This window comes from Erinaceus europaeus, chromosome 15 (assembly GCF_950295315.1).
Source record: "Erinaceus europaeus chromosome 15, mEriEur2.1, whole genome shotgun sequence".
NCBI lineage: Eukaryota > Metazoa > Chordata > Mammalia > Eulipotyphla > Erinaceidae > Erinaceus > Erinaceus europaeus.
The window spans coordinates 12,978,950-13,003,470 of record NC_080176.1 but is presented as its reverse complement, the minus strand read 5'-3'; the positions used below and the strand labels follow the sequence as shown (position 1 = coordinate 13,003,470).

The following is a 24,521-nucleotide window of genomic DNA, read 5'->3' as shown; positions in this document are numbered from 1 at the left end:
AAAAAGAACATGATGGCAGAGAAGGACCTGGTAAAGATTGAATTGTTATGTGGAAAAATGGGAAATATGCATGTACAAACTATTGTATTTTACTGTCGATGTAAACCATTGATTCCCCAATAAAGAAATTTTAAAAATCATCCCAATTGAAACTTTTCCACATTTTTTTCAAGTGTAGCAACTATAGATAATTCTTTCCTCACAATGGAAGCTTACAGGATCATCCACTGCACTGTTCCAGGTGGCACCCTTCAAAGAGTCTGTGTTAATAGAACCTTTTAGAGTTGTGTGATGCGCAACCTGCTTGGCCACAGATATTAAACTGTGCTAAATTTAACCTGACTGGTCTCTGATTTCCTCATCTGCAAATTCAACTGGTTCTGCCAGGATTCTGAGATCCCCTGTGAGCCTGTGTTACTGTGACAAGCCATGTGTATTCACATAGGGGAGTCATTAACAGCCGCAAGTGTCTAAATAAAGATACGAAGGTGCCTTCTGCTCTCCAAGAGACCTTGCTCTGCCAAAGTGTAGAAAGGAGTAGCCAGGGAGCTGGCTCCATGGGGAGGGCACAGGACTTGAATATGTGAGACCCCGGGTTCAAGGCCTGGCACTGCACTTGCTAAAACAGAGGCTTCTGGTCTCTCAGTCTCTCACTCTCTCTCCCCCTCATAAATAAGTAAAAATAAATAGATAAATAAGTAAATAAATAATTAAAGTGAAGAGTGGAAATTGTTCTGAAATTCTCCACATACTCTCCTTGATGTAGTTATAAAACACCCTTGTCAAAAACGTAGACCTTTCTGAGCTAGGTTTGTCAGAAACAACTTGTGCCCTTTTGATTGCATAGAAGTGTTCCATCACCCTCATCAGACCCACAGCGATCCAGTGCTGACCCTCGCAGGATCCTTTTCCTGGGCCTTATATCCGCTCAGACTCGCCATGACCTTTTCCCCTCCTATCTGTCTAGTCCCCAGAGGGAAAGGCCCACTTATTACATTTTCCCTGCCTGGAGTACAGCTCCACAGGCAGCCTCCTGCCATTTGTTTGTCTGATGGGCATTATTTCTTCTAAGAATCTAATTAGGAGTTTTATAAGGGTTCAGCCTGGGAGTGAGGGAATTAAGTATGAGTCAGAGTGTGTGCTTCCAAAAGCCAGGTGAAAAGTGAGATGATCCTCCCCTGATTTACTCAGAGATGGATTCAGTCCACAAGCTCTGACAAGACAACTTTCTCAGTGCCGACCCCAGCTGGGCGTGCAGTGAGGAGATAAAACGGGAGCTCTCCTTCCATCCAAATGACAGGAAAGTGCCTTTCCTTCTCCCTCACTTTCAGGCCAGAAAAAAAAAAAACTGCATTACACAGTGTCCTGTAACTAGGTGAGGCTATATCACGAGTTCTAATTACAGGCTGTAGCACCAGTGGCTGCTGTCTTTATGAAGCAGGTTCAACTTACCTGCTCTGAGGACTGAGAAAGCAGAGGCTGAGATACATCTGTTGGCCTGAGTGTCAGAGAGGCCACATGGAGCAGAGTCCCCTCTTCCCTGATTTAGACATATAACTGGAAAGAAGAGGAAATCTCTAGCTCTTCCTCTCTCACATTTCTATGCCCTGACAGGGATCAAACTCCGGCCTCATGCACACAAAGGCCTGCAATTCACTGATAAGTCACCTCCCCAGTCCAATTTTTATTTTCTATTTCTGTGAGAAAAGGAGAAAAGAGAGGTAAGAGGTGAGACCGAAAAACATCGAAGTGAGGGAGTCGGTCAGTAGCACAGTGGGTTAAGCGCACGTGGTGCCAAGCGCAAGGACCGACGTAAGGATCCCGGTTCGAGCCCCAGGCTCCCCACCTGCAGGGGTGTCGCTTCACTGGCGGTGAAGCAGGTCTGCAGGTGTCTTTCTCTCCCTCTCTGTCTTCCCCTCCTTTCTCCATTTCTCTCTGTCCTATCCTACAATGATGACATCAACAACAACAATAACAATAAAAACAACAAGGGCAAAAAGGAAAATAAATAAAATATATTTAAAAAAAGAACATCAAAGTACCACTGTGATATCCATGGTGTCTCTGTCCTTGATGTTCCTTTACTGTGGTGCCAGGGATCAAATCCATGGAAGGCCAGCGTTCTGCCACTGCGCCATCTCCCAGTCTCAAGGCACTGAGAGTCAGGGATCTATTTATTACCGTAGTCTAACTTAGCTTTACCTGCCTAATTAAATATTTTCTTCCAAGGATTCTCTGAGGCTTCACACCTGTACAATTCCACTGTTGCCAGTGGACTCTTTTTTTTTTTTTTTCCATATAGTAAATGAGAGGAGACACCACACCACTGCTCCACCACTGTGACTCTTCGCCTTTGCATGATGCCCCCATGTGGTGACTGGGGGCTTGAACTCAGGTTCTTAGGCATGGTATAAAGTGTGCACCCTTCCAGGAAAACGTTCTCCCAGGCTCTTTTATATATATTTTTTTATTTTATTTTATTTATTTTATTTAATTTTATTTTGCCTCCAGGGTTATCACTGGGGCTCGGTGCCTGCACTACGAATCACTGTTCCTAAAGGCCATTTTCCCCATTTTGTTGCAATTGTTGTTATTGCTGTTATTGTTGGATAGGACAGAGAAATTGAGAGAGGAGGGGAAGACAGAGAGGGAGAGAGAAAGATAGACACCAGCAGACCTGCTTCACCACTTGCAAAGTGAGCCCTCTGCAGGTGGGGAGCCAGGGGCTCGAACTGGGATCCTTACACTGGTCCTTGCGCTTCGCACCATGTGTGCTTAACCCATTGTGCTACTCCCCAGCCCTCTCTTTTATAGTTTTAAAATTGTAGTGTTCTTGAAATTCAAATGTAACTGGCTTCCTATAATTTTCTTGGGCAACCCTGCAGCTACTACACTGGAATAAATAAATAAATAAGAAAAGGAGTGCCTCTGCCCTCACATGAGATCTAATAATAGCAATGACAACACAACACGTGGCACATAGTGATTTCCCAATAAACAATCCCTGTATAATTGTGGCTCAGATGCAAAAGGGCATTCACACAGAACTTGCTAGGAAGTAATTGGTGTCCCAGACTGTGTTCCTCTTTGTGTCTTCTCTTACAAACATTTACTGTGAAAACTTAATAGTCACCCGTCCCCCGAAAAAAATCTCAGAAAATTGCCCGTTTATAAGGAAAGACACAAACACATCCAAACTCCTTTCTAAAAATATGCACCTTTAAAGGAAATCAGAGTCATTAAATGTGGTGGGGAATGTTTGGTTGGATTCTAGAACAGAAAAAGGAGCTCAGTGGAAAACTTGGTAAAATCCAAATAAAGTCTGGAGTTTGATAGGTGCTTCTGTGCCAATGTTAAACCCTCAGCTCTGGCAAATGTACCGTGGCTTTATAAAATGTTAGTGGATGCAGGGCATACATACTGGAACTTTGCACTATCTCTACAAATTTTCTGTAACTATGAAATGACTCCAAAATTTAAAGGCTGTCTTTTTTTTTTTTAAACCGTGTTAATGTTTTCCAGGTTTCTTTTTCACAGGCAATTTAAGTGAGGAGGGTCTGTGTGTAGGGTTGCCCAAGAAAATGACAGGAAGCCCAGTTACATGTGAACTTTAAGAACACGATGATTCTAAAAGTATAAATATGTCCCAAGTATTTCCTGGGCTATATTTCTACTAAAGAAAAGAGTCATTCTTCATTTGAAAGTCAGATATCCCAGGATGTTCTGTATTTGTATTTGCTAAGTCTGGTAAAGCTATCTAGATGTGCCATTGATGAAAAAGCATAAATAAACCTTTTTAAAAAAAATATTTATTTATTTATTCCCTTTTGTTGCCCTTGTTGTAATTATTGTTGTTGTTATTGATGTTGTTATTGTTGATGTTGTTGTTGGCTAGGACAGAGAAGGGGAAGACAGAGAGGGGGAGAGAAAGATAGACACCTGCAGACCTGCTTCACCGCCTGTGAAACGACTCCCTTGCAGGTGGGGAGCCAGGAGCTCGAACCGGGATCCTTACTCCAATCCTTGCGCTTTGTGCCATGTGCATTTAAGCCGTACTGCCCGATTCCCAATAAACCTTATTTTATTACTGAACATGAAGCCACATCAACTGTTCTACAGATTTTAGCATGCCATTAGTGATACGTAGAAGCACTGCTGCACATTTTACTTGCCAGATATTAACTGTAGTGGGGAAGCACTTTATATGAATGATTAAAAGAGCTAGGAAAAGAGAAGTAGAAAGAAAAAAAGGAAGGGAGAGAAGAAGATAGGAAAACTCTATCATAAAAAAAAATGTCCAAACTAAAAACACTTTTCAAAATTTTATAGTGATGGCATAAGCTTTACATTAATATTTTACTTCACATGCCCTGTGATGAATCTATCGATACATCCACTTGCTTTATGTTACTCCATCTTGATCTCGGTGCATTTCAAAGGAAGTTGCATACACTAGCTACCTTCCTTCTAAAGACTTCAAGAGTATTATTCCCTAGAGTTCAATATTTGCTTACAAGTAAGATTACATATAGTAATTTTCCCAGATTACCTGTAGTAATTTGCCAGTGCAAGCACACCATTCAATGAATTTTGATAGCAGATTTTGATCAGTGGTAAAAACCCTTATCAAGATACAGAGCACCATCACCACCCCAAGATGCTCTTTTTGCCTATCATGTCCTTCAATCTTAGTCAAAGTTAGCTCCATAAGTAACACTAAAAGACAAAAACCATGTGATTCTAGAGTGACAAAAGGCTCCCCAAGCCATGGACATGATGCCACATGGGAGAATGGGAAGTGTGGACCATTATAGTCTGGAAAGTTCTGGGAGGTCTGTGCATATCTCTGTTGGGACAGCATCCCATCACCTGTCCTTTTCCTTCTACTCAGAATGATACAGTTGATGCAAGTAACAGAGATTGACGTCCTCTGTCCCTGTTTGCATGTTTTGTACCAAGTAAAAATAAAAGTCACAAATGACCTACCACATCTTCACCACACAGAGGCATCATTGTCCCTAGATCCAGAGTGTTAGGATATGTCAGGTCCTTTCTCCCAACACATAGTCAGTCAGTCAGTCAGTCAATCAGTCAGCAAGTATTGGTGGAATGTCTCTTCCCAGTAAACCCAAGAATGGACGTGGCAGTTAAAGGAATAACTATAATGTGGTCCCTGATGTCTGGAGGCCTACTAGAGTCCCCAGATAGATCCCAGTCCTGGCACAGTGTTTGGGGCTAAGCCACAGTTCTGATGCTATTGACTGGCTGAATCAGTGCCTGGTGACTCATTGACTCAAGATGCACTTACTGAGCACCTACTATGTCCTAGGCAGGATGCACACTGCAGTGAACAAGACAAAGAAACCCCTGCCCTCATTATGCTTATGTTCTAGTTTGGAGAATAACATGTGAAGAAGCAATATATGGGTTTCTGGCTAGTGTTAAGAGCTACTGAGAACCATGAGGTAGTATGGGGAACTACAGGGTAGGAGGCAAAGGGGGAAGAAGAAATACAGGTTGTTTTCAATTTTGTTTTCACTGCTGACAGTGGGCAGGGTCAAACTGAGGACCTCATAAATTCAAGGCGTGCTCTGTACCAAAGAGCTCCGAGTGCAGCTTTACTTTACTATTTTTTATTCCTTTTTATTTGCTAATATAGAGAAGTTTAGAGATAAAATAAGGAGAAATTAGAGTGAGAAACACTTGTAGCCTTGTTTCACTGCTTCTGTAGCTTCCTCCCTGCAGGTGGAGACTGGGAGCTTGAACCTGAGTCCTTATGCATGGCAGTATCTGTGCTCAACTGGGTGTGCCACCACCTGTCTGCTTATTTTACTATTTTTATTTTTTGCTATTTATTTTACCTACAGGGTTATTGCTGGGGCTAAGTGCCTACACCACGAATCCACTGCTCCTGGAGGCCATTTTTTTCTCCCCTTTTTTTGCCCTTGTTGTTTTATCATTGTTGTGGTTATTATTATTATTGTCATTAATGTCGTTTGTTGTTGGATAGGACAGAGAGAAATGGAGAGAGGAGGGGAAGACAGAGAGGGGGACTGAAAGACAGACACCTCAGACCTGCTTCACCGCCTGTGAAGTAAGAACCCTGCAGGTGGGAGCCAGGGGCTTGAACCGGGATCCTTATGCTGATCCTTGAGCTTCGCGCCGTGTGCACTTAACCCACTGCGCTACCTCCCGACCCCCTATCTAAGTATTTGTAAAAGATGTATTTATTTCATAGGAGAGAGCGAGTTTCACATGAGACAGAAAAGTCAGAGCTCCACTGCAGCACATGTAGTGTGCAGATTGACCCAGGATCCCCAGGCATGCAAGTCCTAAGCTCTCTAGTTGAACCATTTCCTGGGCCATAGAAGTGCAGCTTAAAGGAGGGTGGTAGGGTAGGGTGGTAGTTAAGCAAAGACCCACAGGAAGTGAGATGTCTATGAAAGTTTGAGTGAAGGAATAAGTGAGCTGATCAGTCTGCTGGGGCTGCCATAAAGTGAGATCTCAGATGGGGGATTAAATAACAGGAAGTTCTGGAGACTGGAAGTCCAAGATGAAGGAGCTGGCTGGAATCATGGAGATAGCTAGGTGTTAGAGCACAGGTCTAGCATGCCTGAAGCTCCTAGTTTCATCCCCAGCACCAAATACGCTGAAAGGTTCTCTCTCTATCTCTCCATTAAATACATAAATACATTTTAAAAGAGGAGCTGGCAGATTTGGCTTTCCCCTCCGCTTGCAGATGGTCAGCTGTCCTTTCAATGTGTCCTCACATGGTCCTCCCTTTGTCTGCAAGTGTCTGTGTCCTAATCTCTACTTGTAAGGACATCAGTCATATTGGACCAGGGCCCACCTACCTGACCTCATTTTGCCTTATCGCTTTAAAAGCTCCATCTCTAAATACAGCCACATACTCATGTTCTCGGGGTTAGAGCATATGAATTTGGAGGGGGACACAGAATTTAGTGCCGAACAGTGAACAAATGAATGCAGAAATGATGCTCTGTCATGGTGATCAGAGGATTGGAGGAACAGTGGGCAAATGACAGGCAGCCACATCAGGAGAAAAACCAGGTCTTTGACATGTGCTGTTTTTCAAATCCCTCTTGGCTGATTCCAAATGTGTTTTTTCTGGCTCTCATTCCCAACTATTTCCGGGAACAGTTTTATTAACTGCTGGCCTGAAGCAGGATGTGGTAGAGAGGGATGCCCTGAAGAGCAGGGCTCTGTATCTGCTCTGCTGGGTGAACTGAGGAAGTTACCTAACCTCACTGAGCCTCCTACCCCTTTTTAAAATGTGGATAAGAACTCAACCTCCCCAACCTTGCTTAGAACAGGGAAGTGAAGGCAGGCCACTGGTGTGCAGCTGAGGGAACGAAGCAGACCAGGTAAGGCTTTGTAAACAGGGAAACAACATAAACAAAACATAAGGTATGACAAGGTTTATAGTGTGACCCACTCAGACAGCTTCCAGTCTAGGCCTCCAGGCCTTTGAGAAAAGAGTGTATTTATTAAACTCAAGTCTCATGCTACTCCTGGACCCCTCAGAGAAATCAGAAAGCTGAGAAGTGTTAGACAGGGGTGATGAAAGGCTCCTAAAGTGGGGAGGGAGATTGAGCCCACTGGGGGCTCAAGAATTCTGCATGACACAAAAGGCTATTGAAATTTAATGAGCATAGCTTGCTGTGTTTGGAGATAAGTATACACCCAGGAAATCACCACCACTATCACCTCCAAAACTCTCCTCCCAGAACTTTAACGTTGTGAGCACCTATCAAAACAAAATTCCACATCACACTTTCATTATATAATCATGATGGTACCAGCGGCCATAGGAGGCTTTCAGAACTTACTTATTTTTGCATAGTGAGACCCTAACCTTGACCAGCCTCCTCCCACTTCTCCCTCCCCTGCCAGGCCCTACAAGCCACCATTCTAGTCTCTGCTTTCACAGGCTTGGCTTTGTCAGATTGTGCCTATAAGTAGGATCATGTGGTATTTGTCTTTCTATGTCTGGCTTGTTTCACTCAGCACAACCTCCTTCAGGCCCAGCCACATTGCTGCAAATAGCAGGGTTCTTTTTTTTTTTTTTTAAATAGCTGAATGATATTCCATTGTCTGTAAAGACAGAATTTTCTTTATCACCAAGGATTTTGATATTGTCAAGGAGGAGAGGAATTTCCCTACCCCTCTAGGTTCTTCTTAGGCTGGTCATGCAATCAAGTCAATAACAGATTAGTGCAGCCAAGAAGTCAAATGTAACTCTTTTTTTCAATTTGCCTCCAGGGTTATCGCTTGGGCTCAGTGCCAGCACTATGAATCCACTGCTCCTGAAGGCTATTTTTTTTCCATTTTTGTTGCCCTTGTTGTGGTTGTTATTGTTATTATTGTTATAGCTGTTGTTGTTGTTGTTGGATAGGACAGAGAGAAATTGAGAGCAGAGGGGAAGACAGGTCAAATGCAACTCTTAATAATAGCAGTTGGATTCATTTGTACTTTTTATAGACTTTATTGTCTCTGTACCAGTTAGAGTTAAAGTTTTAAAAAGTCAAAGCCTGCAACATAGCCCACCTGGACAGTATGCCTGCTTTATCATGCCTGTGATCCAGCTTCAAGCCTGGCCCCTACCACATTGGATGAAGCTTTGGTGCTATGATATCGTTCCCCCATCTCCATCTCTGTCTCTCTCTTTCTCTCGCTCTGAAAAAGTTGACCCAGATTGGTGAAGCCCTGGTAATGAGAAACAATAATAAAATAAGTCAAACCAACCACTTGATAAATAGGTGAAATGATTGTTTTGAGACAGTGCATTGGAAATCAAAGCATTACCCATTACTTGAATTTTAGACAAAGATAAAAGGCACTGAGGGGGGCAGGGGTAGATAGCATAATGGTTATGCAAAGAGACTCTCATGCCTGAGGCTCCAAAGTCCCAGGTTCAAGCCCCTGCACCACCATAAGCCAGAGCTGAGCAGTGCTCTGGTAAAAAAAAAAAAAAAAAAAAAAAAAAAAAAGGCACTGAGGGCTGGGAGAGACAGTATAATAGGCATGCAAACAGACTCTAATGTCTGAGGCTCTGAGGTCCCAGGTTCAATCCCCAGCACCAACATAACTCAGAGCTGAGCAGTGCTCTGCTAAAAATAATAACAATTTAAAAATAATAAATCACTGAGATATCAGAGATTAATTTCAAAGTGGAATGAGTTGATGTGCAGTATTTAGAGAAAAAAAAAATGTAAGTCAGTCCCAGAGCTGAGCAGTGCTTAAGGCAGGCAGAAGAAAGTAGGTTCTGGGTCCTCAGGGTGGGCTTAACCTGCCGGACACTGCAGCCTTTTTGAACCCCAGTTCTGGGAGAAAGAAGGAGGGGGCTGCCCCATTTTCCCATGTCGAGAGGGATTTCCTGTTTATCTTTCCAGATCATGTGTCCACTTGCACAAGATGTGATTCTGCGGCAGAAGCCAAGATGACAGGAGCTATTTCTGTGAGCCAGTGGATGTGAAACATGCAGGGGCCAAGGAAATTTACATTCAAATTAAATTTTGGTCATGTCCTCATTGTCTGTAGACTCCAGAAAGAGTAACTGTGTGAGAAAGAGAGAGAGAGAGAGTGTGTGTGTTTATATCCAAATACTATGTTCTCTCTAAATAGACTGTTGCAAGGATTTGCATTTTGACACTAGTGTAATGGCCAAAAGATTGGAAACAATATACAGTTAATCAGTGAGAATGGGTACAAATGTATGCCTCCATAATGAAAATAGATGCTATTATGAACAAAAAACAAGGACACAGCTAGTTTGGAGAAGAGCTTGGTAGTGTCTAGCTAATCACAACATACAAACCTTAACCCAGGCTTTCTTCCCCATTACTCTCAGAATAAAGTCCTAATTCCTGAGCCCAGTCTACCACAAAGTTTTTGGAGACTGGATAGTTGAGCTATTTTGTGAGTTGTAGGACATCCCTGGACTTTACCTACTGGAAACCAGTGGCATCCACCTCTCTGCAAGTACCTATAACCCCGTATGTCTCCAGATATCTTGCTATATGCAAGACCATGGATCAATTTCACTAACATAAAAATCAGCCAGAGAAGACACACGTGCACACACACACACACACACACACACACACACACGTGCACGAGGTACAACATTCTCTTTCTGGATTTAGGAATAGATTCCTCAAGTTAAGTTGTTTTTTTAAAATTTATCATGTCCCGCACTTTGAATAACCATGCTACAACTCAACGACATTTTCAGATGAGGTATATCTGGGCAGGTTGATATGGAAAGATCTCCAAGATACATGATAAGTGGGGGAAAGATAAGTTGAAGAAGAAGCATGAAGAAGATGCTTATAACTGCAAAGGGCAGAGGAAACCCACAGGCAACGACTGGGAATGTAAACTGCCAGTCACTCAGTACATCCCGGCCCTGATTAGTAGCACTGAGGTTTCCTGGGACCTGCAGTTCAGCACAACCAGACCCCATGGAAGGGCTAGTATAGAGAAGCTCCTGCCTATTGTCTAAAGAGACTGGACTGCACAGGCTCCCAGTGCCTGTCTGCCTGCCTTCCCAGCCTGGAGAGATACTGTAAAGTGCCTTCCTTTCATTGCTGCTTCTAGGAGAGAAGGGGACAAATGAAAAGCCCACTCTCCCCTGGGCGGTCGGTTAACCTAAAGTCATCCCTCCTCGGTGGGCCTGGCAGCTCCTGTTCAGAGGAAGAGTGATGGCAGACAGGATGAAGATAAGGAAGAAAGCCGAAAGTAGCACTTGCCTCTGGGAAGGAAGAAGCTGTGAGCTGATGGGTGAGATCAAAGGCAGCTCCATTCTTTACAGCTGCAATGAGCTGCTAACACTTCTCAAAAGAGATGAAATAAACATAGAAAACCATCCCTGGGCTGAAAAGAAAGTTCTCCACAGGCGTGATCGCACCCTCGAAACTGTCCCTGGAGTCTGAGCTGTTGTTCCTCTGATTTAGGATCATCCACTGAGAAAATCAAATGGCTTTCCATACTGACGATGATGGTGGTGGCGGTGATGGGTGACTCACCACTGAGACTTGCAAATGTCAATTTGGTAAGTACTTTACATCAAGTTGCTCATCTAACCTTCCCACTTCCAAAAACAAAAACAAATTACAAAGGACCAAGAAGAGAGTTCTATTGCAGCTCAGTTTTGATAATGAGGAAAACTCAGGCTCAGAGAAAGTGGATCAAGGCCACAAAGTCCAATGCTTCCAGGCAGGCTATAATAACAGAGGAGCTGGGAGGAGATGAGCTACATCTCCACTGCACCCCCTCCCCATGCGACTTCCCTCTACTCTGATCACATGAAATCCTGTGTGATCTGAGATCACATCTGCGTGAATTTGCTAAGCCTACCCCAACAAAACACCCCAGACTTGGCGGGGGGGGGGGGGGGGGGCAATGCTTAAATAACAGATATTGTTTTTTCAGGCCAGTGGGTGGAGGTCCAAGTTCAAGGTGCTGGCCGGTAGGTTTATCTTTGTCTTGCTGATGGCCACCTTCACATTATGGCCTCACCTGGGCTTTTCTCAGTACACATATCCCTAGTGCCTCTCTCTCTGCTTCTAAGGAAGTTGGGTTAGGAACCCACCCTAAAGAGTGAACCACCTCTTTTAAAACCTCTCTAAATGCAGTTCATCCCCTCCTAGTACTGGGTGTGTGTGGGGGCATGATTCAGTCCACAGCATAGGACCAGGTTGACTCATCCATCTCCCCCACTCACCCACTAGCTCCTTAAAGGTGGGCTTCATGTCTGGTCAGAGAATCCTTGTGTTTTTATAGAAGGGTATATACACTGTTGGTGCAACGTGTGACATATCTAATTTATCTCTGTAGATGTATGTGAAATAGCACATTGATTTTATAATTAAGCCACTGATTTTATAATTATTATCTGGAAAGAGGCTACAGAGAGAAAAGCAGCATTGAGATATTATGGGTGGGGGAGATACCATAATGGTCATGCAGAAAGCCTCTTAGGGGCTACATCAATTTGCCTTCCCATCACCAGCATATCAAGGTTCCTTTTTCTCCACATCCTTGCCAACAATTATCATCTTTTGATTTGTTGATGTGAGCCATTCTCACAGGTGTGTGGTGACATTTCATTGTGGTCTTAATTTATGTTTCCCTACTGATAAGTGATGTGTAACATTTTTTCATAAGTCTGTGAATCATCTAATAGCCAAAATATGGAAGCAACCTAAATGTCTAACAACAGAGCATTGGAATTCTTCTTCTAGCGTTTGCCCTTCTTCCGTAGCCAGTCAACAGCGTCAGGTTGAGCCTGATGTAAAGTTTCAAGACCTCCTTTGAATCTGGAGAGGTGGCAGTCATTGACTATGTGGGTCATTGTCTGTCTGTTGCCGCAGGGGCAGTTCGGGTCGTCTCTGGCTCCCCAGCGATGGAACATAGCGGCACACCGGCCATGGCCTGTTCGATAGCGATTGAGGAGGGCCCAATCATAACGTGCTAGGTCAAAGCCGGGTTGACGCTTGCAGGGGTCTGTGATGAGGTGTTTGTTCTTTACCTCAGCTGACTGCCAACTCTGTTTCCAAGAGTCTGGAACAGAGAAGTTCAGTGTAGGCGTAATATATACATCCATTTCTGCAATTTAAAGAAAAAGCAGTGTATCATTTGGACCAAAATGGATGGAACTGGGGGTGATTATACTAGGTGATGTAAAGGGTAACTACTAGGTAGGTTCATTCATATATGGAATATATATGACTAAAACAAATGAGCTTGCCAAAAATGGTAATGAGCCTGTTGGGTTTTGTGAGAATTATGGTTGTGGTGGTGGTGGTGGGGACTTTGGTGGAGAGCATGTGGGTGTGAAAGTATACCCCTGAAATTCTATAATTTTGCAAAACTCTATTAAGTCACTAATTAAGAAGTAATAAAATAAGGGTGGGGATAGATAAAGGTTATGCAAAGAGACTCTCCTGCCTGAGTCTCCAAAGTCCCAGGTTCAATCCTCTGCACCACCATAAGCCAGAGCTGAGCAGTGCTGGTAAAATATATATATATTAATAAAATAACTAATAAAGATAAAAATAAATTTAAAAAAGCTTTTATTCCCGAAGTTCCAAGGTCCCAGGTTCAATCCCCTGTACCACCATAAGCCAGAACTGAGCTGTGCTCTGGTAAACAAACAAATAAATAAATACATATGGGGTCCCCTTGAGAGCGACAGTGTTTTGCAGACACCTATCATGAGGTGAGAAATTGTAACCATCGCCAACAATTGTATTGTAAACCACTAACCCTCCAATAAAATTGGGGGGGGGGAATGAAAGACATAAAAGGGAAAGAAAAGAAAATACTGCAGCCTGGGTGGTGACTCAGTGGTAGAGCACAGAACTTCCATGAGTGAAATCTCAAAATCAATCCCGGACACTGCACATGCAAAAGTAATGCTCTGGTTCTTTCTTTTTTGCTGCCTCTCAGAAATAACTTAAAATGCTAGTTGTGGCCTATTTCAGTGCAAACAAGGACTCTAAAGGCAGATGGGGGTTGGAAGGAGATTGGGACCTAGTGCATGACAGTGGTGGAGGAAGACTTAAACTGGTGGTGGTGGGGAGAGTTAGGGGTGGCTGGAGAGACAGCATAATGTTAATGCAAAAAGGGACTCATGCCTGAGGCACAAAAGGTCCCAGCTGCAATTCCCAGCAGCCTCAGAAACCAGAGTTTTGATGAAAATTAAATTAGTGATAGGAGTGGTGTGCAGACACCTATCATGGAGAGATAAGAAATGGCACTCATGTAACAACTGTCGTATAAATCAATGTTTCTCCCCAAATAAAGTGCTCTGAAAGAAGGGGGAAACTAGACCATTAAAAAATTTGGGGAGGGGGGCTGGGGAGATAGCATAATGGTTTTGCAAAAGCCTTTCAAGCCTGAGACTCTGAGGTCCCAGGTTCAATCCCTAGAACCACCATAAACCAGAACTGAGCAGTGTTCTGGTCTTTCTCTCTCTTAGTATCTTTTCCTCTGTATCTACTCTTTCTCACTAAGATAAAATATATATATATATATTTTTAAAATCTCTTTTTAAAAATTTTTATATTTATTTATTTTCCCTGTTGCCCTTGTTTTTATTGTTGTAGTTGTTGTTGTTATTGATGTTGTCATTGTTGGATAGGACAGAGAGAAATGGGGAAAGGAGGGGAAGACAGAGGGGGGAGAGAAAGATAGACACCTGTAGACCTGCTTCACCACCTGTGAAGTGACTTCCCTGCAGGTGGGGAGCCGGGGGCTCGAACCCGGATCCTTATGCCGATCCTTGTGCTTTGCGCCACGTGCACTTAACTCTCTGCACTACCTCCCGACTCTCTAAAAAGCTCTTTTTTAATTAAAGAAAAAAAAATTAATTAAAATAAGGTAAACTGACATAGGCAAGACAATGGAGTGATACTTTAAAGGCTGGAGGTAAGGAAACTAACACTGAGAACCAGTGATGGGCGGGGGAATATGAACTTGAACTTGTCTCCTGGCACTCCTGCTCCTTAGCAGTGTGACTCTGGGCAGATGACTCACTTTTCAGACCCCCTAATTTCCTCATCTCTATAATGAAAATTCTGAATATATCCACCTCAAATGGGTGTTCCTGGGCATCACATCAGCCTTTGAGAGAAAAAGCACCTGGCATCAAAACAGATGGATTCCAGTTTTGGCTCCACTGTCCATCATCACTGTGTGACTATGGGCAAGTTACCTCACCTCTGAAGCCTACTACCTTCTCGAAAAGAGGCCATAATGTCGCCTACCTGCCAGGTGTTCCCATGGATTCGATGAGCTGATTCACCTTTTCTAAGTGCTGCCTGGTGTACTGTGAGTGTCCACTCAACATCATTATCATTCCTAGTCACTGGAAGGACCTCTCTGCATGCAACAGCTCCTCCCAGAAGCCTTTTTCTTTTTTGGAGGGGGAGAGGTTGGGAAGCCTAGCTCCAGGCCATACCCTTTCAACAAGGCTGATATCAGAATCCTAAGTGGAAGTTCACATCCTGTCATTGACCCAAACACCATGGTCTCAGAGCAGAGAGATGATGTCATGGGAACTGAGATTTTTATCATGGAGGGATGGGTACAGGTGGGTGTGGAGGGGTTCACACAGGGCCTGGTTGTTCATGGGGGAAGCGTGAGGTTCTGGGGTGCCCCAAGGTGATCACATCCTCCTTGTACAATTCTGTATTCTTTAAACTTCTTGTAGTACGCACATATTATTTTTATGGTCACAAACAAGATTTTTTTTCCCCTTTGTAAACAGACAATCTAAGGCTGGCTTACCCCCTTCTAGACTACCAGGATCTGTTACTGACCTCCTAGGCCACTACTTCCTTGGCTTAGCTCTCTGAAAACAGAACTGGGGGGAACCACTCTCTGTTCCTTTTAACTGCAGAGTACTCTGGCTCTAAAGCAGAAACAAAAGCTCGAGCTACCCTGAAATCCAAACAAGTCACGGCCTGAAAAGGGTCTCCCACAAAGTCACATTAATAAACGACACTTTTATTGTGACCCATAGTATTCATTACACTGTCTGCCAAGCACTTTGTGTGCTTTATTTCATTTGCACAGGACCCATGTTTGCAAATGAAGAAGCAGAGACTGAGAGATGAAGGGACTTCCCCAAAGTTTTCATGTCAAACCATAACATGTCTTCTGCCTGGGATGCCCTAATTCCTGATTGCTCTCAGTCTGAATTCATCAACTCGGGCTGGTGATTCTCTTGCCTTGCTGAGACCACTCTGCCCTTGCCTTTGATTGGAATCATTGTCTCTGCACTTGAATCTTAGAAAAATCTTTTTCCCTTAGATGGGGAGATCACAGCTAGCCAGAAAAGTACACATTTTATCATGCTCAAGGACCCGAATTCTAACCCCCTGGCACCACTTGGGAGCACCATATATATATAGCACATGGGGACGCTTCATTAACTTTGGAGCAGTGCTTCCTTCTCTCCTTGTCCTCTCTGTCCCTCACTGTCTCTGCATGAAATTAAAAGGGGTGGGGAAAGTCCACCAGGAGCAGTAAGTAGTGCAGATGGAAGCCCTGGCAGGCAAAAATCATCATCATCAACCAATTTCCTGATAGCACCTTGATGAGTTATATCAGAATCTCTAGAATAAACTGGCTGGAAAATGAAAGAAAGAATGAATGAATGAATGAATGAATGAATGAATGAATGAATGAATGAATGAAAATACAATGCTTCAGTGAAAAGATTGGCACAAATGGGCAGCAGGTGGGATTCAAGCCTCCAACAGTAGTTTGTTGGAATGAAGAAACATGCCTGGTCCACAGCGAATGCTATACAAAGGTTAGCTGGTTTTTTAATAAAATTTAAATATAAAGATGCTATTAAAGTTTTATGCTTAACAACATAAGTAAAGAGATTAAAGACAATTACCAGATATTTTCATTCACATGTGGAATCTACAGAGTTGGAAATATATGACCCTGAAAAACAAACAAAACAAACAAACAAACAAAAAAAGAAACAAACAGCCTGTCTCTAGGACTTTGTGAGCACTGCAGTGGTCAACATTAGGAAGGTGAGGGCATAGAATTTTGGTAGTGGGTATTGTGTGGAATTGTACCCTGGAATCCTACAGTCTTGTAACCTATTATTAACCATATAAAAGAAATCTCTTAATTAATCTATAAAAAAATGAAATAAATGTTAACTGAATATATATGTGTTCCAGAGTGCATGTTGGGCTTGTATGTAACAGAGTCCCAGTTTTGATACTGGGCACCACCGACAGTCAAAACTGAGAGTGAGTTGATAAAAAAATAATTAAATAGTTAATCAATTAAATTAAAAAGTGTGATTCTCTGCACGCATACGTAAGTACACATGTCCGCCTATGAAACAGGTGTTTAAAGGAGAATCCGTGTGTTCAGCCCTTCTGGAATAAGAAAGCAGCAAGTGTCTGCCAGCAAATAGGTCAATATTTCAACACAGCTCCCTCAGGCTTCCAGTTTCTGTTCTGGGGGAGAAAGGGAAGAATGGGAGAATGCCAGGCAGAGAAAGAAGTGGTGTGTCCCTGTCTTCATCTGGATTAAGTCTGGAGGGATGCCATTGGCAGTGGCTGGGCTACTGTGGGGCTGCAGCCCACGCCTTCCGCCTTCCGTCTGCTGGAGAGAGAATGAAGTCAGTCTTGGCTGCTGGGTGGGGAGGAGGGATGTTGTAAAAATGAAAAAGGAACCCTGGAGCATTTAAGGAAGGGCTTGGAGTAGACCGGGGGGGGGGGGGGGGGGGGCTGGCTTTTCCAGGCCACTTGTAAACATCTGCCTGCTTGTTTCATTTTGACCCCCCTACCCTGGGACTCATAAGGAACTACTTCCTGCATGACTAACCTTCTTGGCTGGCTTTCCAAGGGCCTAATGCCAGCAGATGTGAATTCAAATCCCAGTATACACTTACTAAGTGGCCTCATCTTGCTGAGTCTCTGCTTCCTTCCTCATCAGTAAAATGGGGGGGTGACATTAGGACCACCACCACCTAGGACCCTTGCAATGATCTAATGAGGATGGTGTATGCCAAGCACATGGAGCAGAGCTTCATCTTCCTTAAATCCCCTGATTTACAGTGTCATAGGAACTTGTCTCTTGCCTCTAGAGTCTCCACCTCGGTTAGTAATTCAGCACTCCTTGGCATGGTTACTGGGCCATCATGTATCTAATTGGTCACTGAGACGAGATAATGTCCATTTTGCTAACCACTCTGTGTCAGCACAGGTGCCTGTACAGGGCCTGGTGCCAGCACAGGGCCTGGTGCCAGTACAGGGCCTAGCATGCAGTTGGTATTTGGTTGTTATTAGCACAAAGAGCACATGGAGATGGAGCATGTCATAATATGGATCCCCTGGCACCCTGAGGAAGAGCACCGTCTCCCCATCTGTGAGTCAAAACACAAGTTTCAGGGACTTCCAAGGAGGGGTGCTCCAAAACGAGGCTCTAGTGGGAGTCCCTTCCTCACCACTGTTTAGTTAGTTTAGGCTGGGCTATGCTGCAATAACTGACAGCCCCAAAGTTTCAGAGGTTTATTCCTCACTCATGCAAAGGCCCTGTGAGTCAGGTGAGAGTCAAGTATGAGTCAACTGAATGTCAAGGGCAGCTATTCTCTGTGCAGTGACTCAAATTCAGTTCAAGCTTGGGACACAGCTATCTTCACATATGGCTTTCATGGCCCCCCAGAAGAACAGGACACATGTCCCTACTGGTCCCTGCCCATTGGTCAGAACCAGTCATGTGACCCTGTCCACCTGGGGATGGGTTGGATTGAGATGCTGGGTGACTCAAGGATATTCTACCAGCTCTCTGTGCCACCCACAGGAAGGAATCAAGCATCATGGCGGGGCTCATGGGACTGAGTTTAACAGCACTTTAAAGTAGAAATTCTGGGAGTTGGGCTGTAGCGCAGCGGGTTAAGTGCAGGTGGTGCAAAGCACAAGGACCGGCATAGGGATCCCGGTTCGAACCCCAGCTCCCCACCTGCTGGGGAGTCGCTTCACAGGTGGTGAAGCAGGTCTGCAGGTGTCTATCTTTCTCTCCTCCTCTCTGTCTTCCCCTCCTCTCTCCATTTCTCTCTGTCCTATCCAACAACAACAACAATAATAACTACAACAATAAAACAACAAGGGCAACAAAAGGGAATCCTCCCGCTTTGGAAAAACCAAGCATTTGTCAAGGGGGAAATAGACTATTGTCATAAATTCTGGGCTTAAAAGATGGTGCTACTCCCCGTGTTCATAGCTGCATTATTCACAGTAGCCCAAACATAGAAGCAACCTAAATGCCCATGGACAGATGACTAGATGAAGAAGTTATGGAGCATATACTCAATGGAGTACTACTCAGTCATTTAAAAAGATAATATTGTGTCCTTTGGGAAAAAAATTGATGGAACTAGAGGTGACTATGCTTAGTGCAGTAAGGAAGTGAAGGGCAACCACTGGATGGTTTCACTCATATGTGAAATACAGGCAACTGAAACACATGAACTAAAAAAAAAAGTAGTCAACCCATCTCTTAAGACCTTGGGAGAACTATGATGGTTATTGTTGGGGGTGGGGGGAATAGGAGCACAGAACTTTGGTGGTAGGAGTGGTAAGGAACTATACCCCTATTATTTTATGATCTGGTAAATCACTATTAACTCATTAAGTAAAAATTAAATAAAGGGAAAAACAAATTTAAAAAATTTAAAGATGGTGCAGTGTTTTTAGCCTGCAGTTTGGCGATATGCCATGGCTTTCTTCTCCATGGCTGAAATATCTTTAAAACTGTCTCATTTTGATATGGATCAAGAGCTCCTAATTCCAGGAGACTGATGATGAAATGAATCGTGACGATTAAAATCTTTTGATGAGAGAAGGTCCTTAAAAGCTTTTCTGCTGGAGCACACAGTAGGACTCCACCTTGCATCCCAGGCCCCCCATTCTTGCTGGACTCTTTCTTTTAAAGTGGCAGCTCAAGGCCACTTTATCTAATGGGGGGGCAGGGAGGTGAAGTGTGGGCAAAAATCACTGAATATTCATGAGCGGAGTCAGCACTTTGTGAAGACCAGCTCCATAGGGTGTGTGAGCTCTCCAGGCGGGATGGCTGAAAGAATGAGGACCCTGTTCCTCCAAATATAGAGGCTTTTCTTTACAGAGAAATTTCTGAGGGACTTGGAGGCCTTTCACATTAAGAAAAAAAAAATTAACTGTTTTCATCTTCCTGGGGCTGGTAAAAAAAAGGGGGGGGTACTGTCAGTGGGGTCAAATCCTGTGTCTGCTTAGCAGTATATTGCTTTGTCTTTCAGCTGAAGAGTTCTTTCCTAGGATTTTATTGTTGTTTTGGCAGCACCAGATAATGAATGAGTCTAGGGCCTCACATGTGCATGATAACATCAAGCCGCCTACCACTCTTTTTTACTCTATTTTTATTCTATATATCATTTTTTTTTAATTTGAGAGAGAAATAGAGAGAGGGAGAGAAAGAGATATATCAACTTTGGCATCTGGTGGTACTAGGGATTGAACCTGGGATGGAAGCCATGCAAGTCTGGTGTGCTACCACTGTGATATCTCACTGGCCCTTGTTCTGTACTTCTTTAGAGCTAGGGAGTGTGTCTTATGATTTTAGTTCCCCACTTTTCAGTTGTCTGTCTCTGCCACATAGCAGATGTTGCACACCAGCAAATGCTTCCACATCACCTGGTGGGGAGATAAGAGGGTCATTACTAAAAGCTTCCAGAGTGGTCCAGAAGGTGGCGCAGTGGCTAGGGCACTGGACGCTGAAGCATGGAGTCCTGAGTTCAATCCCTGTACCAGAGTGATGTCTGGTTCCTTCTTTCTATCCTCCTATCTTTCTCATAAACAAATAAAATCTTTTAAAAAAATTAAATACAAATAAAAGCTTCTAGAAAGGGACATTTTAGCAAAATTGATTATTCTCATTCCAGAAGTACCTAGGGAGCTCCAGGCAAGGGTTGCACCCTCCCAACTTCCTGACCTCATTGGGTCAGGCTATAGTCCCACACATGGCTAAGTCTACAAAGTTCTTTATTCACTGTGTTTTTTTTTTTTTTTTAATTTCCACCAGAGTTTTTGCTGGGGCTCAGTGCCTGCATTATAAATCCACTACTCCTGGTGGCCATTTTCTCCTTTTCTTTTCTTCTTACTTGATAGGACAGAGAGAAGTTGAGAGGAAAGTGGAAGAGGAAAGAGGGAGACACCTACAGCCCTGCTTCACTGCTTGTGAAGCTTTCCCTGGCTCTATGCGCCTCCCCTCACAGGTAAAAAGCATGAACTTGAACATAGTAATGTGTGTATTTAACCAGGTGTGCCACTCCCTGGCCCTCTTTTTATTTGTTGTTACGGGGCCAAGGCAAGAACCACTACCATAAGCTTTCTGCTTGGGATTCAAGCAATGAAAATTAAATTTCACTAAGAAAAAAAAAAAAGTGGAGCAAGCTTACAAAAAGATGACACAATTCAGAAGAGAAAGTATGGGGGTCGCTGAGTCTTTCACCCAATGTCCTTCCTTTTGGGAACTCCTCTGACAAATATTTATAACTGCAGACTCCCTCACAGTCTTGCCGGAACAAAGTCAGAAGGTGGGGAGGCACTACTGGGCAGAGTGCCAGAAACGTGACCCCGCTGTTAAGGAAGGGATTTAGGGGCAGAGGAAGTGGATCAACAGGTAGAGCTCAGGATTTGAACAACTGAGCCTCAAGTTTCATCTCCTTCACTGTGTATAGCCGAATGGTGCACCGGTCATTCACAAAGTAAATGATTTTTTTTTTTTCCCAAGGATTTGGTCCTGGGAAGACAGTACAGTGGTTCTGCGAAAGACTTTCATGAGCCTGAAGCTTCATGGTCTTAGTTCAATACCCAGCACCATCATCGGCCAGAGTTGTACAGGGCTCTAGTGTCAGTCTCTCTGTCATAAAATAATTTTCTTTTGCCTCCAGAGTTATTGCTTGGGCTTGGTGCCTGCACCACGAATTCACTGCTCCTGGAAGCCATTTCCCCCATTTTGTTGCCCTTGTTGTTGTCATTATTATTATCGTTGTCATTGCTGTTGTTTTGTTGGATAGGACAGAGAGAAATCAAGAGAGGAGGGGAGACAGAGAGAAAGACACCTGCAGTCCTGCTTCACTGCCTTGAGGCGACCCCCATGCAGGTGGGGAGCTGAGGGCTCGAACCGGGATCCTTACACTGGTCCTTGCACTTCCACCGGGTGCACTTAACCTGCTGCACTACCACCCAACCCCCCAAATAAAATATTTTTTAAATAAAAAAAGATTTGCTTTCCTAGGTTCCCAAAGATGTTGAGCTCCACTTTTTAGAGACCACAACTAATATGTGGCTAGCACTTCTCAAAGTTCACAGGTCTTCCTCTATTTCTCTCAATAAACATATACAAGGAGGGGCTGTCACTCTCCTTTGGCAGAAGAGGGAATGATCACCTCATCAACTGACTTGTCTCAAAGTTTATAGCCACTTAAAACAACAAGGGAGTCGGGCAGTAGCACAGCGGGTTAAGTGCACGTGGCACGAAGCGCAGGGACCAGCATAAGGATCCTGGTTCAAGCCTCCGGCTCCCCACCTGCAGGGGAGTCGCTTCACAGGTGGTGAAGCAGGTCTGCAGGTGTCTGTCTTTCTCTCCGTCTCTCTGTCTTCCCCTCCTCTCTCCATCTCTCTCTGTCCTATCTAACAATGACAACATCAATAACAACAATAACTATAACAACAATAAAAACAAGGGCAACAAAAGGGAAAATAAATAAAATTTAAATAAATAAATAAAACAATATTAGTCTGGGAATTGCCTTTAGGGGAAGGTTTTTAACCAAGCAAGTAGAGATTTTAAAAAATTGTTTAAAAAAATTCTAGTTAGCATCTACTAACATTAAGATAGAAACTTTGGTCTACATTTACTACTGTTTATTAGTGTTAAATGAGAGATTTTATTTACACCTATTAATAAGGGAGGGAAAAAGAATTCTAGTCTAAATAGCACTATTGTTAAGAAAAAGTGGGGGTTGCATTGTTATATGGAAAATTGGGAAATATTATGTATGTACAAACTATTGTGTATTGCTGTCAACTGTAAATCATTAATCCCCTAATAAAGAAATTTTAAAAATTGTAGTTTGAATATCTATTAGGGTTAGAATTCTAACTATAGCTTAAAATATTTGTTGGTACCAGGAAGAAAATAGTTAACCATTAAGAAAGGAACTCTGGGGAGTTGGGTGATAGTGCAACGGGTTAAACGTACATGGTGTAAAGCACAAGGACCGGTGTGAGGATCCCAGTTTGAGCCCCTGGCTCTCCACCTGCCGGGGAGTTGCTTCACAGGCAGTGAAGCAGGTCTGCAGGTGTCTATCTTTCTCTCCCCCTCTCTGTCTATCCCTCCTCTCTCCATTTCTCTCTGTGCTATCCAACAATGACAACAACAATAATAACTACAACAACAATAAAAACAACAAGGGCAACAAAAAGGAAATAAATATTTTTAAAAATCTTTAAAAAAAAAAAAAAAGGAACTCTGGTTTAAGAGAACTCTAAATTAATTCTTTGTATATATCTTACACTAAAAAGAAGGCCCAAGCTTTACAAATGGATTTTTTAGCATATGACAACTGGAGACCTGTTTCTTACATAACCAACTTCTATTTCTTCATTTCTCTTCACCTTGGGGTGTGTGTGTGGGGTGCACTTAATTTGGGCCAATAGTTTTCTCCTTTTTTAAAATAAAGTTTTGTTTTCTTTCCCTTACCAGTAGTTGTGTGTTATTGATTTTTATTTTAAAAGTAGTTCTTATTCAGATTAAATTATGAACTCAGTTTCCTTACCAGTTATAATGCTACTCAAAGTATGTATTATATATGGGGTGAATTCTGGTAATTTTTTTGTAATTTATTTTAATATAATAAATGATCCATTAAAAAATAAAGACTACAGCCATAAAGTGGTGGGACTTTAATACTGAAGGAGTGCTTACTAGGATACAGGCAAATATAAGTTACAGAATTATACCTTCCCTTCCTATACTTCTCAATTCCTTGGAAAAACCTTCTGCTATTTCTAGTTTTTCTGTGGAAGAATACTTTTTAAAAATTTTAAAAAATATTTATTTCCTTTTTGTTGCCCTTGTTGTTTTATTGTTGTAGTTATTGTTGTTGTCATTGTCATTGTTGGACAGGACAGAGAGAAATGGAGAGAGGAGGGGAAGACAGAGAGTGGAGAGAAAAATAGACACTTGCAGACCTGCTTCACCACCTGTGAAGTGACTCCCCTGCAGGTGGGGAGCCAGGGGCTAGAACCCGGATCCTCATGCTGGTCCTAGAAAAATTTTTTTTTAAGATTCATTGGGCTGGGGAGATGGTTGTACAAAAAGATTTTCATGTCTGAAGCTCCTGAGGTTCTATCCCCATGTCTCAGGTTCCATCCATTCAGTACCACCATAAGTCAGAGCTGAGTAGTACCCTGGTGTCTGTCTCATTAAAATTAGTAAGCTATCTTAAGATTGATTTCTTTATTTTGAAAGAAAAAGAGACCAGATCACTGCTCCAAGGCATGCAGTACTGAAGTCTCATGCATCAAAGTCCTGTGTTTTACCTGTTTACCCACCAACTGTGGGAAGGGCTTTTATCTCTTGTATATCATGAATAGCTGGTGAGCTCATAGGAGAGAGACCCCGTCTGGGTCACCTCCATGTGTGGCCTCGAACACCACCGGGGTACAGTAGTCACTCTACCTACTTGTTGCCAATTAAAGGAAACACCACCCTCCACCCTCACCTAAATAACCTTCAGCAACTATTTCTTCAACCTGTAGCTGCAGGTCTCCCTGAACCTCCTGGCCCCAAGGCTTTGAAGAGTCCTGCATGTTCTCCAAGATTCCATCTCTCACTAAGCCTGGTGGTTTTTCCTATAAGCAAACGTTTGCCCTTCTGAGCAGCCCAAGGGCCTAAAGAGATTTCTGGACAAATTC

At 43.2% G+C, this 24,521-nt stretch overlaps 1 protein-coding gene across 1 annotated transcript in view; it reads right to left on the bottom strand.

Annotated features, from left to right (window-relative positions):
• COQ7 (coenzyme Q7, hydroxylase) overlaps positions 1-24,521 on the bottom strand; it is an 80,827-nt gene that overhangs the window by 6,639 nt on the left and 49,667 nt on the right. The gene's annotated exons all lie outside the window — the stretch shown is intronic.